Source organism: Peromyscus leucopus, chromosome 13 (assembly GCF_004664715.2).
Source record: "Peromyscus leucopus breed LL Stock chromosome 13, UCI_PerLeu_2.1, whole genome shotgun sequence".
In the NCBI taxonomy this organism is placed as follows: domain Eukaryota; kingdom Metazoa; phylum Chordata; class Mammalia; order Rodentia; family Cricetidae; genus Peromyscus; species Peromyscus leucopus.
This window is the reverse complement of record NC_051074.1, coordinates 35,331,191-35,347,698: the sequence shown is the minus strand read 5'-3', so window position 1 is coordinate 35,347,698 and position 16,508 is coordinate 35,331,191. Positions and strand designations below refer to the sequence as shown.

Below are 16,508 nucleotides of genomic sequence, written 5' to 3'. Positions count from 1 at the left end.
CCTAGCTTGAAATGCAGGGCAAAGCAACCGAAAACATGGAATGACAGTGTCTCGTGTAACCCAGGCAAACTTTCTATTCTGCTGAGGGTAGCCTTAAATTCCTCATCCTTCTGCCTCTCCCACCTGAGTGCTGGGGAATCAAACCTAGAGCTTCCTGCAAGCTGGGTAAGCACTCTATCAATTCAGCCACATACTCAGCCTCACAGCTTCTCCTTAAGGCTCACTGGCAATTCTAGTTACGTGTCAAGGAACCTCTAAAGGACAATGCCTTAAAACTAGTGTGATCAAGTACAATACAGTGCAAGTTTCCTGGAGTCTCCCTGGAAGCCGGCAGCCATTAGAGGCTCTACGTTGCTCAGTCTTCCTGTAGCCCCTTGACAATGCACTAGTATTAGCCGCACCTTTTAAAGGAAGAACTCCAGTTTCCACCAGGTAATTGTGAGTATGACACCTTGCATCTGGTTAAGCTTCAGTGGCCATCTTTGACCCCCAAGTGTTCTGCTCCGCCCCCGAACCTAAACTCTCAGCCACTTACGTTGGAATGAGAGAGAGAGAGAGAGAGAGAGAGAGAGAGAGAGAGAGAGAGGTGTCTTTTATTCAATCAACTAGATGGAAATATGTCCAAATGCTAACAAAAAAAATTGGTTGGGGGCTATTTCCTAATTATGGTTACAGAGAGAATCAAACTGAAAATCCAGCAAAGGCATTCATGAAAGACACGAGCTTGGAAGGCATGAGTTAGTCCCTTTCAGAGCAACGCAATGAGGTCTACTTACAGATAGATTCTGGAATAGTATAAGACAAGCAGCTGACTGAAAAACCAGCTAGTGTGTGGTGTTCATCCTCAAGGGCACGAAGCCCTCCAGTGTTTCCCGGCCTCCATTTTTGGCATACCCCCTCTCCCCCTTGCAATGAGCACCGTTGAGGTGAGGACAGAGAACACAGGTCCATAGAGTCCTTTCTCGCACCTGACTCGGCTTTCCATGATCTCATCTTTCAAAACATCACACGGACACTGAGGACTACTTTCCTCAGTAATGTGGAAAAATTCAATAATGCTGCAAAACCTCATCATAAAAATTAATTAAGAGGGCTTTTGCTCCCTTCCCCTTTTTCCTCCTCACACTCTTCATGATTACTCCCCAAACCAATCTCAACCGAAAATAAAAACTGACCAGCACCATCAGGCATTGAGGTCACGGATAAGGACAATGATAATTAAGTTATACCATAACGTCTGAGGATGAGAAAGAAAATGAGCTACCCACAATTCTCTCAGCATGCTTTGCTCTATGCTGGATTCATTTATCATGTTCTCAGAATGTGTCAATACTACCAAAACCCCATCTGGATGAAGGACTCATTGCGTATTTTTGACTAGGCTAACGTGCAAGAGACCAGCCTCAGCAGCCATCCAGGGACCGCTCTGAAAGGGACAGATGTATAGCCACCCACACATGCTGGGTTCTCTGTAGAAATAGGACTACAGAGACCTACGGCCACAGAGAGCTATCACATTGGTCCACACAGCATCCACGGAAACCCACCCCTCACCCTCTGGCCTGGCCTGTTGGCATTTTCTTCATCAAAATCATCTCCCACAATGACGACTGGTAAGGGACTTTAGTGGGCACTCGAAAGGCGCACACACAGTTCCTTCGCTCTTATTAACTAAAGTTGTTTATGGAATCCCCCTTAACGAGCTAAAACTTTATGGTGTGTGGAACACCAACAATAAAAATACTCCCAGATCAATCTCTCCCTTATTTGCTTTTCGTCTTTCATTGGACCGAAGCACCTTAGAAAAACAAATTGCTTTGGTGGCTGTGATTTATGTGTCTCCCAAGTTCATGGGCATCCATAATTAGATAAGGTTCAGCTTGCAAGGTGCTTTTGGTCATATTTAAGATGGCCCTAGGGTTTTCATGAAAATCTGCGATCCAGACTTTGGGAAGAAGCAGAAGATTAAGCCTCATGGTCCTATATCAAACAGGAAGAACCCCCAACAGGGACACAAACTCCCTGGGCTCCCCTGCCTTCTGACCTGACTCCCCCGCCCATCACTCAGTGGTCACAGAAGACAAAAGCAACTCAAGGCAACTCATGCTGGAACAAGACACAAATGTTTTTAATGCCTTTCGGAAAAAAAAAAAAATATTCTGTGCGTCCCTGGCTAATTCACGCACACTTTCATTTTTTAATCATCAAAATCTAAAGTCTCACAGTGAGAGGAGAAGGTGATAATTGATAGAAATTAGTCAGTGACCGATCAGTGTGATATGAAAACACCACATTCAGAAGCTGGCAGGGGGCGGAAAGGACGTGGCATTCTAATTAGACAACTTCTAGTTACAAAATTCATCTGGAGTTCACAACAATCCCTACTGCAAGATGTTTCTCCCAATTTGTGAAAGCTCAAAATTCACTGTACTAGTTAGTTCTTCAGTGATTTCAAAGTGGCGGGCAGGGGTGGGAGGTGTGCATTTCTGAATTTATGTAGTTTTTCTCTTTTCCTCAATATTAAAACGTCACCAAGGATAAATATATGTGAGTTTATTTGGAAATACAAAGTTCTATACCAATTTAGAAAATTGAAAGCTGCCTTTTTCAACACATTGACCATTTTCACTCTTAACTTCTTGCTTTTACAAGCACAAGCAAAAAAATACAGAATTGTCATTATGCTATTCTCAGCAGCCCTTGCTACCCTTAACTACATTAAGACCATGTTATTAATATTTCAGGATTCTTAGAAAGGTTCTTTCAAAATATAGTAGTGGCTTTTCACACACACAGCCATTTTGCTGCCTACATTCAAAATGACCCACTAAATTGATGGTTTGGTACATTTCTTTGCTCTGTGTGGTTCAGCCTTTCAGAATTTAGCCCACAGATGCGTAAGTGCATCCTACATCTATTCACCGGTGTACTTAAGCATCTTAAAAAGCTCGCTATCCCTTTTATTCTCAATATAATTCCTGTGAAGGATGCACTTGGTACAACACACATTGACAGATACTTATTTCCCATCGTTCTCTCTTGGTTGATTGAGAACAGTTACCCTGTATTTTGGAAAGCAAATGACTTCCTAAACAAATCCAACATGTTTCGTCGAGAAGCATCTTTCTCCTGTGTTTCTCCCAGGGAAGCTGCTCAGAATAGCTTGCCTATGAACAGGGTTCCCCCATGGAGAGATCAACCCAGAGCAGCAAAGCCAACTTGCCATCCAAACCCATTTATCTTTGCCCTATTCACTTCTTTATGCTAACATGAAATAAAGGGAGATGGGGAATATAAGGAAGAAGGAAGACAGGGAGTAGGAGGAAAAGAAGAAATTTCTTTCATCGGTTTACCTATGACCATAACAAGGTTAACTTTAAGATTCTTCAAAGACAGTAGGATATGTAGCTTTTATTGACTCACATGTCTCAGCACACAAGAATAGGAAATAGGAAATTCACACCATAAATTCTAATGGCCTGATCTATGCAAATTGAGACATTGTCTCAAACAGAACAAAAAGCTAATGGAAATTCTGAATCTTAAAATTATCAATATTGCTTTGTTTTATTTTGATCATAGATGAAATGAGCTGGATGTAGCCACTCATTTAAAAAGACCCTGCCCAGAGCATCAGGGTGGCTGAAGGCTAGAAGATTTGGAAGCCAGAGTTCAACACAAAGAACTACAAAAATAAAATAAAGTAAAATCCTGTGTAGATGGTTACGGCCATTTTTCTTCTGGAATTACAAAAAGATTCACAGTACCTGGCTGTCCTCGTAGTTCATTTTAAACTAATTTGTAAAATAACTAGAAAAGGCTATTTGGGTGGTAAATGTCAAGCATCCATTGAACATTTATTATATTTACGCAAAGTATTTAATTTAACTGCCGTAATAATCCATGTGCTTCAAGTACTAATGCTATTCTGCCGGTGCAGGAATCCAAGGTGGTAAGCAATCCTCAAAGTCAAGCAAGCCTCTAACTCCAGAGCTCCTGTCCCCCTAGGTTTTGGTTTTGTTTTGTTTTGTTTTGTTTTTGTTTGTGGAGACAGGGTTTCTCTGTGTAGCTTTGCACCTTTCCTGGAACTCACTTGGTAGCCCAGGCTGGCCTCGAACTCACATAGATCCACCTGCCTCTGCCTCCCAAGTGCTGGGATTAAAGGCGTGCACCACCACCGCCTGCCCCCACCCCCAGGTTTTATGCACTGCAGTTAGGATCTAGACATTCTGCAAATTTCTGATTCCCATGGAAGGTAGCAAGTGTAGAGGTGTCGCTCAATTAGCATCGTCCCAATTCGTGTCTCACTGGTGCCTTTGACAGCCATACCGTCATCCGTGACCCACTGTCTGGTCGAAGATCGTCCACGGCTGTCACTTCCCAGCTGGGAAATTGAGGGTGAGGCTGGTCTACAGAGACCAGTTAGAGGAGTGAAATACACTCCAGACCTCAAGCCCCACCCGCCCAAATCGCTCCTTCATTTTACATTGATTATCTATTGGATGCACCAGTAGTTTGAGTAAATAATGTCACCACCTTGCATTTCATCTTTTACAGTATTTTTTAGGGCCTGTGGAGATCACTGAATGACTAAAGTCCTTGCTGCATCAGCAAGAGGGTCTGAATTGGGATTCCCCAACACCTTAACAACAACAACAAAAAAAAATCAGGTGTGTAGCCATGTGCCTGTAAATCCCAGGCCATACTGGAACTCAATGGCCAGCCAGTGTGGCCAACTCAGCAAGCTCCAAGGAGGCCTGTTTCAAAAAATAATGCTGACACTTGATGTAGACCTTTGGCCTCCATGCACATTTGCAAATACACATAAACATAACAAAAAAATGTATGTACATACAATTGTTTTCCAGTGAGACCACTAAATACCTAAAACTTGCTTTTCAAGTTTTCCATTGTATTTCTCTTGTGTAATAGTGCTCTGGAAATGGTAGCATTGAGCCTGACACACACACACACACACCACACACACACACACACACTTGCAGAAGTAAATACACTAAGTGGTGGGGCTATCATAGCAGCACCCAGGAAACTTTATCAACACACCCAGAACCCACCTCAAAGACTATGATCAATGTCCTCAAGCCCAGCTTTCAGGTAGCTAATCTCTTAGGTAAAACCTAATTTGAATTACAGTCCAAACTCATAGGGGTTAAAGGTTACCTTCCCAGGTAACTGACTGGTCCTTCAAATTGAGCCTCCAGAAGGTGAAAGAAGAAATTCCAACAGGAACTCCCTAAGGAGAATGAGCCATTTATGCAAACTGGTCCCCAAGGAGTATTTGGCTCTTGGCCCAAAGGTCTCTCCCCACTTTTCCCTCTGGATGAGATAGAGGTGAGCACTTGCTGCCCACTACCTACCAGACACAGCTTATTTTGTATATTTAGAAGTTTATACATCGAAGCCACTTACTGACTGTTATAGTAATAAATCACTTTTCTAATTAAGTGTTCACTTATATCAATGTAAGAATAAAAGATAAGGAAACTAGCCTGTATGATAAAGGATTGCTGCTTTCAACATTTTATAAAAATACACAAGCCCCAGCAACATTTGGGAAAGCTGTAAACATTAGCTGATAACCCTCTTCCTGGTACAGATTGGGAAACTGAGGCAAAAAAAAAAAAAAAATCAAGGATTAAACACAAACAAAGTTGGCTTTCTCATCTAAGCAACGTCATTGAATGTTGCTAACATCTTCTCTTCTAGAAGCTACAGGGTGATGAAGACTGACAGCCATTACAGGAAGGAAGCTCTGATCCGGGACGCACAGGTAAATAGGACCAAATGTTGCCAAACATGGATCATTCAAATCACATTGCTATATTGAAACTAAATGTGAGTGGACCATTAGAAAGATCTTAAAGATTAGCTTTCATTGCAGTCAGCAGGCTCTTCTGTGGAGCCAAATAGTAAATAACTTAGGCTTTACAGGCAAGCTCGAAGAAGAAAAGGACTATGTAACAAAATAGAAAAAAAATTGTTAGTGGTTCGATTTGAAATGATTGTAATAGTTAATTACTTTTTTTTGCATTAGATATTTACTAATGAGAACAGAATTCTTTATTGGAGATATAACATTTCTCTTAATTGGTCTTCAAGGAAAGTGTTTTCTATTACCAAATCAATTGCAAATGCCATCCATAAAAACATTACTAGCTTTTCAGGTCATATAAAAACTGGTAGCAGGCTGGATTGGACTCAGGGGGCTCTATACTGTCAGCCAATGATCGAGATAGGCACTCTAAAATGAATGCCTTGCCCACGGTTCTTTTCTAGACCATGTGAGAAAGGACAGGAATGTATGGCCCCAGCTCTTTGTTTGAATAAAGAGCATTTGCTAACAGTCACTGCAAAATAGAAAACTTCCTATCAGCCCATCTTACTGGAAACAATTACTACTATACACTTTTAAATTGATTTTTCTTCCCTTGATTAAATGATATAGCCTGACCTGGAGGGGGCGGGCATTGTTACCCTATTTTCTGATCCCTTTCTTTTAAGGTCTTTCAAAATTCTACAACTTTAAATTCCCATCTTTCTTGTCTTGGGCACTCAGAACTGGAATGGTTCGTCTACATCATAAAAGATCCAAATCTGGAAATGCACACCCAAGATGTCTGAATACAGGAAGAAGCAGGACACTGATGAGTTCAAGGTTAACTGAAGTATCAGTGAATTCAATCCAGATAGGGCTAGATGACTCTGTTTAAATAATAATGATGGCAATGACAATGAGGATGATAGGCGGGAAAGATGGCTCAGATGTTAAGAATGCATTGTTCTTGCAGAGGACATGAGTTCAAGTCCCATCACCCATGCTGGGCAGCTCACAACTGTCTATAACTCCATCTCCAAGGGATTGATGTTTCTGGCTGTAGTAGGACCAGACTTGCACATACATATCAATACACAGAAGCACACAGGACCTGGGTTCATATGTCAGCTCATAATCATCAGTAACTCCAGATTCAAGGAATCCAGCGCCCCTTTCTGGCCTCTGTGGGCAGCAGGCATGCCCATTTGTACACGGGCATACATGTAGGCAGAACACTCATACACATCAAATAATTTTCTTAAGTTGTAGTTATAATGATGACGATGATGATACCGGTGTTTGGCTCCTGAGTGACTAAGAGCATAGTAAAGTATCTGCAACCAGTGACTCTCTGTGGAGTTGGGCTCATTTCAACTCCAAGTCAGACAGGCAGAAGGGTCTAAGAGCTTGGTAAGATATATAACTTGAGTTACATACTTAGATTATCTGGAGATGCCTAAGCTCTTGTTTGTGACATTAGAGGACCAAGAGCTGAAGCTGAGAACCACCTGAGGCTAAGTTCTTAGAATGCTAAAGCTCAGTAAATTCTAACCTCAGTTCAGTGTTTTCTCCTGATTCTCCAAAAAACATAGGGATTTAATTAAAGCCCAAATGCCAGGCTCCATGTTTATGATTGCCTGGTGGGGCCTGAGAATGCCCATTTCTTTAAAATTGAGGCTAAGGAAACCCCACTCTGAGAACAACTGTCCAGTTACGAACAGAGCCATCTCTTGGAGTGTGTGTGTGTGTGTGTGTGTGTGTGTGTGTGTGTGTGTGTGTGTGTGTGTACTCAAGTACCCATGGAGCAGGGGCAGGTTTCAGGAGCCCTGTCTTTATCTGTCACTTTATCTTACTTTTTTGAGACAAGGTCTCTCACTGAACTTAGAGCTGGGCTGGCAGGCAGCAAGCCCCAGAGACCCTGCCTTCCCTGTTCCCCATACAACTAGGGTTACAGGTACACACCCAGCTACATCAGGCTTTTAACATGGGCACTGGAACCTGAACTCAGGTCCTCATTGGTGTACAACAAATACTCTTACACTGAATAATCGCTCTAGCCCCATCTCTTAAGGAAAAAGGCCAATGCGTAGTTCAACCAAATAAGTTCAAAAACATTTCATTCCCCACCACACCCTCATACACAAACACTACAAGAACAATTTCTTTTTTAAATCAAGAAGACAAATAATAGGATTTGCAGCTGGGATGGGGTATGTTATCAGAGATGTGACATCTTTGTAATGCATGAATAAACAGTTCATAATCTGTCCATAACACTGAGAAGACAGAACTGAGTAGAGTATCTTTATACAAGTGCTAACTGGTCCTGCTCCAAGAGGACCAGGCACCAGAGTGAATGGCTCTAGACCCAGAACTTGGGAGCATGAGCTTCAAGGATCATCTGGTCCCTGGAGTTTAACACCAACTTGAACAACAGTGAGGCCTCATCTTAACACCCAAATTCAAAGCAGAGTTACCAAATGCACACTGTCTCAAACAGGCATCCCCTGACATCAACCCTGTGACTATCTAAACTATTGCCTTTAAATACTATGGACCTGGACTCCTGATCATTGCTTTCTTCCTACACATTTCCAGTTCCTTGATGATAAGTTCAGGAAGGTAAAACCAAATTGTTTTCAAAAGTTGCTAAATTCCATAACTGTTAGGACAATGTCTAATATACACTCTGGGAAACATAAGAAGTCAAGTTTAGGCCGGGCGGTGGTGGCGCACGCCTTTAATCCCAGCACTCAAGAGGCAGAGCCAGGCGGATCTTTGTGAGTTCGAGGCCAGCCTGGGCTACCAAGTGAGCTCCAGGAAAGGCGCAAAGCTACACAGAGAAACCCTGTCTCGAAAAAAAAAAAAAAAAAAAAAAAGAAGTCAAGTTTATACCATGCAGAGGAAAGTTGGCTTTGTAGGAAATATTTGGGCAATCTCTAAGAGATACACTGTGTAGTTTTGAAGGCTCTAGCTTGGTACAGGGTCCTCCTTGGGACTCCCTTCTCAAAGGCTCTCAGGGAGGTGGAAGACACACAGAGATTCCTGACTTTAACCAAGCTTATCAAGGGATGGCTGGCCATTCCTTCTTTACAAAGCTCAGGATATTTGGGCCAGAGATATTCTGTAAGAATCAACAGAAAGATGTAGTAAAGGATGATCCGGGCAAAAGAAATGATCTCTTACCCTACAATTCTATCTCTTCTGCCATCCTTTAAAACTGTGTAATAATTCATGCCAACAATGGCAAAGACTAGGCTTGTCTCCTAGTCCTACCATGACTGGAGTTTAGGGAACAAAAGTCCAGGCTCCGGCAGCCCTGACAACAAGTTTGGCTTGGTTGCTGGCCTCATTCTGCCAATTTAAGAGACTGGGGACAGTGGAAAAAAAAGAAAAAAGAAAGAAAGAAAGAAAGAAAGAAAGAAAGAAAAAAAAAAAAAGAAAAAAAAAAAAACCTGGTCAATGTGATCACCTAGGAAGGGGAACAGAAAAGAGGGCCCGGTGACACCCACCAAGTCCAGAGGAAGAATGGAGAGGTGGGGCAAGCAGTATGCATAAATAAGTGGGCCCAGCCAAGGTGTCCTCAGTCCGTGATCATTCCCTCAATTGTGGATGGGGGAGGTGGTCCAGAAGTCTTTCTTGCTTTAGCAATAACAAGGGGCGGGTCTCAGGAGGTGACTTCTTCTGCTCCAGGGTGTGGTCCGCCCTCATTGATAACTGCCCACATCTGAGAACACTAGATTCCTGGAATCCAAGGTGACTCAAGAGAACAGATTAAGGACAAAGACTCATCTTGGTGGCAAAGTACAGGGGGTCAGGCAGAGGGAGGAACAGGAGATGAAGGCTTCCATCCTGCTCCTTGTCCCCACGTGGGCCCAAGTCAAGTCAATGCTTTTTAGCCAAAGCAGCTTCTAACTGTCTGCTTCCCTAGTTTTTATTGGATGTGTTAATTTAAACAAACACTGTAGCTATGTAGACTTTCTTTAGAGATTGGTTAAGACAATACCCAAAGGAATGAAGCAATGTGGATGTGCTCACTCAGTTACCCCTTGGATGAGGCAAAAACAGGGATAAGCCATACTGAATTTCTTCATAATATTGGGTTTTTTAAATAGAACTGAATACAATTTATCCATTATAATTTTAATCCACCCTTACTAAAAAAAACAAACAAAAAAAAAAAAAAACCACAATCAAGACTGAATTAAGCTCATAGCATCTACAACTTATTTAATTGCAAAATAAGAAGCAGGTAATTTTTATTTAAAACTGTCTAGTTAGATAAGTCGCTGGGTGGGGTGCTTGTGGGTTCTTCTTTCCACCAACAGGACACTCCCTCTCTTCCTACAGGCCCGGGCCTATCTGGGTTCGCCATTGCCTTGCCTTGCCTCCTCTCTTTACAGCTAGCTTTCAGGGAAACAGACAAGAGGGAACAATGGCAGAAAGAAGCTGTGTCGAAAACTGCCTTGCTCTTTCATGAACAGAAGGCAGTATAACCCCATGAAGAGGTCGGCAATTCCAAAGTGTCAGATGTGGTCGGAGTTCACACGAGGTGTGGTAAATTCTCTAGACGCAGATTCAAATGAAGCTTGCTCATTTTAAATCAACTCCGTAAAAGTCGTTGCACACTAGAAAAGGGGACGCCTGGGAAGAATACTACTGTGGCACTTGGCGGAGAGTTAATGCCTCCAGTTTTGACGGGCCAGGGTTGAAAAAGTACTTCCTGAACTTTTGAATGCCCACTCCATTTTCCCTCAAGAGGAAGAAGCTACCTTGTGTGTGTAATAGACCCCAATAAGAATGTGTGTTCATGGGAGATCAGAGGCTGACCTAGGGTACTGGAGAGGATCTACCACATCTTGGGTTTTTTTTAGTAGGTCTCTTTCACACTGGGACCTGGATCTCATAGACCAGGTTAAGCCAGCCAGTGGGCCTGGTGTTAGAAACAAAATTAAGGAGAATTCTGATGTCAAGGAAAAGCTGGGCAAAGCAATTCTTTTTGCAAAAAGCATGCAGCATAACCAGAACCAGACTAGCAGGCACACTGAGGCTAACATGGCTTCTGTCTTGTATGCCTCAAATGCATGGCGACTTTGGCTCATCCCATCGATGGGGGATCTAAACTTCCCAACCTAATGCATGCGATTGGCTAATTGGTGCAAAGGGGACTGTTCAGGAAATGACTCCAGGCAAGCCTACCTACCTTTGCTAGAAAGAAACCCCATGCCAGCGATCTCCCTGTCTCTACCTTCCCCAGATTTGAGACTATTGGTCCATGCCTGGCTTTGTATCTAGGTGTTGGGGTTCAAAGTCTGACTCTCCCTTTTTAGGCACAAGCATTTTAACAACGGAGCATCTTCCATGCACATTTGGGTGGGGATAGGAACAAATGTATAAATTATTTCAACCCGATACAGTGGTACCAACTTTAAAACAGAAGCTAACAACAGCAACCTGTAATCACAATGAGGTTTTTTTTTCCCTTTCTAATTTTAAAACATGTATTCTGCTAAATAAAGATCCCTCCCTCCTACTCTAATCTTATTCTCGTTTTCCCACTTAGGGCACTGAAACTTTACTATCTAAAAAAATACAAATCCCATTTGTGAGTACCATCAGGCTGGTGGTACCCCAAAGCCTACATATCTTCAAATTTTAAATATTTCTCCCCTTTCCTGATGACTTTCTTTCTGAATTTTACATGAGACCCCTATGGCTTTCTGTGGTAAGGAAATCATAACTTGATTTTTCTCAATTGATTTCATAAAAAACCAGAACTTGAATGAATGAATCTATAAAAACAAATTCAAGGTCAAGAGAAAGACGGAAGCGCTTGCTTGCCCTATGTAGATGGACTGAAGTTTGTGTTAGTCAAGGGCTGAAATGTCAAAGAACCGCAGTATACAGAAAATCCCAGGCTGGGGCTGGAGGAACGGCTCAGCAGTTAAGAGTGTTTGCAGCTCTCGCAAAGGACCTGGGTTCAGTTCCCAGGCCCCACAGGGTGGCTTCATAACCATCCCAACTCCAGTTCTAGGGGATCCGACATCTCCTGGCCTCTGCAGACACCGGGTATGCATGTGGTACACATATATACACGCAGCCAAAATGCTTATATACATGAAATAAGTAACTCTTAAAAAAGAAAAAGAGAGAGAGAGGGATAGGGATATAGTCATGGGCATAGCACTTGCCCCACATGCCCAAGGTCCTAAGCTTCACTACTGCAAAAAAAAGTTGATTAATATGAAGAAAGCCAACTATTTTAGGATGAACTAAATGTTAAAAATGCTAAATTTGTTAAACAAACGTCTACCTTTGGATGCAATGTGAAATGACTCAAAATAATTGGTGAGACTTTGGAAAAACTTAAATGAAAACTGCCATCGAACTATCCATCCTTACCGAGGGCACATCTATGATAGGCAGGACTTGTCAATCAGGAGCCACTAACAGTGTGACCTTGATTCCCCCATGACATTTACAGAGCATGGGGGTTTTTGATAAGTTTCTATTGTCTTCTTCACCCTTTGCTACTTGGGGTGCATGCAGACCCTTAGATCATTAGACCCACTGGTGGCAAGCAACAGAGAGAGCAACTGTTGTCCTTCCTCGTCCCCTCCCCACTCTCTCCCAACCAGAACTTAACGCCAGGACCAGTGTGGATTTGCATCATTGTGTAACAGTTGCATTTACTATGAGCTATGCGGGCTGGTGCAGCCACAGAGCTATCCGTGTTTCAACAAGCACTCAGCAACCTTTTCATAACGATCGACAGCGATCATGAGGGTGGCTTTACTGAGCATATTCTAAGAGCTCAGAGGCTGAGACTACAAAGCTACTGTCACCACGGAGGGAGCAGATCACAGCTCACTCTCACATTTGAAGGGTGATGTCTGGTAGAAGGGACTTAAGATTTTCGGGGGGATTCTTCCCATACACCTCACCCAGGCGATGCGCTGTAGAAGTAACAGTAGGAAAAAACAAAAACGTGACACAACGCAAAGAACCCTGAGTATCCGTCAATCAGCTGGAGAAAAGGCTTCTGCAGGAGGTCAGCTCCATCTGCAGAAGCTAAAACGGAAGTTATTGATTGTCAGGGAAACCAATGGGGTGGGCACTGGGATTTGCACACGAACCAAGAGGAGGCAAAGCGCCTTGCTTCTTCTGGTCCTAACTTTCTAGGGAAGCCTCCTCGTTTGCTGAGCCTCTCGTGTTTGTTTCAAACTAAAGGCCGCAAAGGAGCCTGGGAAGGAATGAAATATGTTGTAAAGCTGGGGCCAGAGCAAGAGAAACACCTGTTAAATAATTATTTGATTAACTCAGGCAGCCTAGCTAGTCATTGTCACCCAAACGACTTTATAGCCAGAGCTGTCACCAGCCATGATTTATGCTCCTGAAATGACTGGAGTCATAACTGCTAGCTGAGCTTCTTTTTGTTATGCTGATGGAGCCTGAGGATTTCCAGCGGGAAGAAAAGAAAGGAGGGTTAAAAGAACTCAATTTCCCCCACTGCTGGTAATTAGCGGTGTCTTCCTGGTCTCTGTGGAGGTTTTGGATCACTGTCACCTTCGTGCCCTTCAAGCTTTTCGTGTGCTGTGGAGTTTTTGAAAGAGAATTTTAAAGTTCGGCGTCTACATGACATTTTCTTGAAAAAGTGATTTATGTTAAACAGATACGATCATGCTAAACATCTGGTTTGGGTATGACATGTTAGCGGACTAAGGCTTTTATACAACTATCTGCCAGCATTTAATGTTATATGTGTTGGTTGGACTATTTCAGCATTGCTTGATGTCTGAGGAGAACAAAATAAAACCTCTCCGGGAGTTCCCTGAAGAGACCTCGTCTAGACCAAGTGAAATTTATGGAGAAACTGCACTGTCTGTTTTCAGGCAGAAGTAGGGGTTGTTGCAAAGACAAGCAGCCCCAGCACCTGGGACCGCACCAATGATCTTGCTAATAATACATAGGTATTGCCAGTACCGACCCGCCATCTTGCACTATCTCAACTTCCATGCACCCCGTGATACTCCTGAAAGCTGAGTGTCTGTGTGTTTGTGTGTGCATGCACACAATTTTATGGATTAAGAACTAATCAGCTGGAGGTGTCACTGTCCCAAGAAGTCAGTCTAAACGGCTAGTCAAATCAAAGTCTGGCAACGGGAGAGCTCATCCACTTGACAAGCATGCCCACCCGAGGTTTACCTGTGGGCTCTTGACTGTACCACATGCCCAAAGAAGAAGCGAGGAGATGTGCATTCAAATCCCTCTTGCAGAGAAGGAAGCGCTGGTCGTTAGCTGCTCATGACAGGCTGGTAAGTGGGCTGGTCCATCCTCAGGGGCCCTGGGAGGTTCTGCAGCAAGTGCTGTGGCAGCCCTGGCAGCCCAGCCTCCTCTGTCATCAGATTGAATTCATGGGAAAGGGCATGGTGCCCAAAGTGCTCGCAGGTGAATTCTTTGTCCCTCTCAAGTACATCTGACTTACACTGTTGACTTAAAACAGTGGTTATCTTTTGTTGCGGAGGATTATCAGTTAGGTCAGAAGATCACTTCCAGATGTAAATAATAAATCACCAACAGGAATGTAAGGGAAATAGCAAGTCACAGATTACGCAATCGTTTATTCTCAATTAATATTCCCCATATCAAAGGAGAATAACTGGGATGAAAACACAGTATTAACGAACAGTGCGCGATGCTAGCGTGTCCCCAAAATGTTGGGTCATGAAGGAAGAAAGAAGGATAGGGAAGAGAAGAGTCTTTCATAAAACCTGAGTGGGCCCATGTAAAGAAAACAGAGGCTTAAAGCACCTGGTTTTCCCCACTAAGTGAGGAAGGAGAGGGGAGGAGGGAGGAGGAAGCAAAGCAAAGAAAACAGACAGGGAAAAAAAAAAAAGGAAGGGAAGAACAGAGAGATAAGGAAGAAAGAAGAAAGGAGTAGGATGGGTTGGGGGAAGGGCTGGAGGGTGGGAGGAGGGAGGACGCGGGAATCCATGGTTGATATGGAAAACGAATAGAAAAATCTCTTAATTAAAAAAATGTGGAAAAGTATTACAAATTTAAAAAAAAGAAGAAAGGAGTAATGGGAGGAAAAGAGAAGCGAGGCAGCGGGAAGAGAAAAAAGGAAAGACCAAATCAGAATAACGACCAAGGCCAAGCAAACCTTGTCTGAATTCACCCCAGAGCTATGGAGTGTTTATTCATTCAAACAGAGCTTTAGAAGGTCTCCAAAAACAAAGCACTGGGCGGGGGTGGAAAAAGACGACTTTAAATCCAGCACTCGGAGGCAGAGCAGGTGATCTCTTGTTGAGATTCACCAGTGAGCTATAAGAGTGTAAGCTCACAAACAGAGCTAAGACCTGTCTCAAAAAAACAAAACAAAACAAAGCACTGGACATTGAGAAGGTTTTCTAAGGGTTTATTCACAAGATGTAGTGTACCTGAATTCTGGAAAGGGGTTTCTTGATGTTCACTAATGCCACTTCTTATTCATTCATCTCCAAGTAGCTTACAAGTTCCTTCCAATCAGCCAGCCTTAGCAAGTAGATCATTGTTTTGTGTTCAGAAAACCGAAACAGTAAGACCTGCATTTTATTTATTACAATGGAAATTCTAATTTTTTCCCCTAGCTCAGAGACTGGATCTTTCTGAACCAGGCTCAAATCTGAAGGGAACATCATAAACCCTTCTCCCAGGGGAAAGCAATGTTGTGAGTTAGGGTGGATACACCAAGAGCAACTCACAGCTGTCCCCTCCAGGCAGGTTAAGATTCCACAAGTCCTGTCGAACACATAACCAAGAATCCATTCCTCTTGTAGGAAACACTGAAGTGGCCGGGAAATATGGAAGTGGGATATAGCAAATGGAAAAGATGAGTCTCTTCCATCCCAGCCTTGGCATTTACCAACTTATTGTGTATATACATATATATAAAAAGAAAGAGTCTCACTATGTAGCTTTGGTTGGCCTGGAACTCCATATACCAGGCTGACCTGGAATACACAGACAGCCACCTGCCCCTGTGCTGGGATTAAAGGCGTGTGCCACCACCACCCGGCCAGTTTTCAACTTCTAATTCCCTGCTCTTCCCACACAGGCAGTGGCTCTGAACCAATCTAGGATGTTTTAAACTTGGCTCAGAAGCTCACACTCTAATCTTCCTCCCAGGACTGACTGGTGTGGTGTTTCTGATAAATTCACTCTTCAAACTCAACTTTAACTTACCTGTCTTATGAGACTCCCAAGGCTCGTGCACTTTTAATTTTTAAAAAATTTCCCGGTCCCCTCCCATATAGGGGTTGTTTTGAGATCAGTCTCACACTACGAGGCGGTGTAGAACTGACCATACAAGGGACTAATAGATTGGCCTCAAATTTACACCAATCATCCTGTCATAGCTTCCTGAATGTTGGGATTACAGAGAAGAGCTTTCCACACCCAACAGGTGCTATGGAGCAGTTAGGTGTATCTGTGCCCAGATCAGCATGAGAGAGGATGATAGTCAAGGTCTGGGCTTTCACGGGCACACATGGCAAGCATAGAATTCAGCATGTGAGGGGGATGGAGTTGGGAAGTCAGCTAAGAAGGGGGCAGGAAGAAGGAAAAGTCCCGAGGAAGCATGCAAGGAGCCAGGAATGAGTGTGGAAGACAGAACAGAAAGGAGAGGCTTGCT

The 16,508-nt window shown here is 43.2% G+C and overlaps 1 protein-coding gene across 1 annotated transcript in view; it reads right to left on the bottom strand.

The window, feature by feature from the left end:
- Positions 1-16,508, bottom strand: part of Epha4 (EPH receptor A4) — a 139,317-nt gene that overhangs the window by 73,214 nt on the left and 49,595 nt on the right.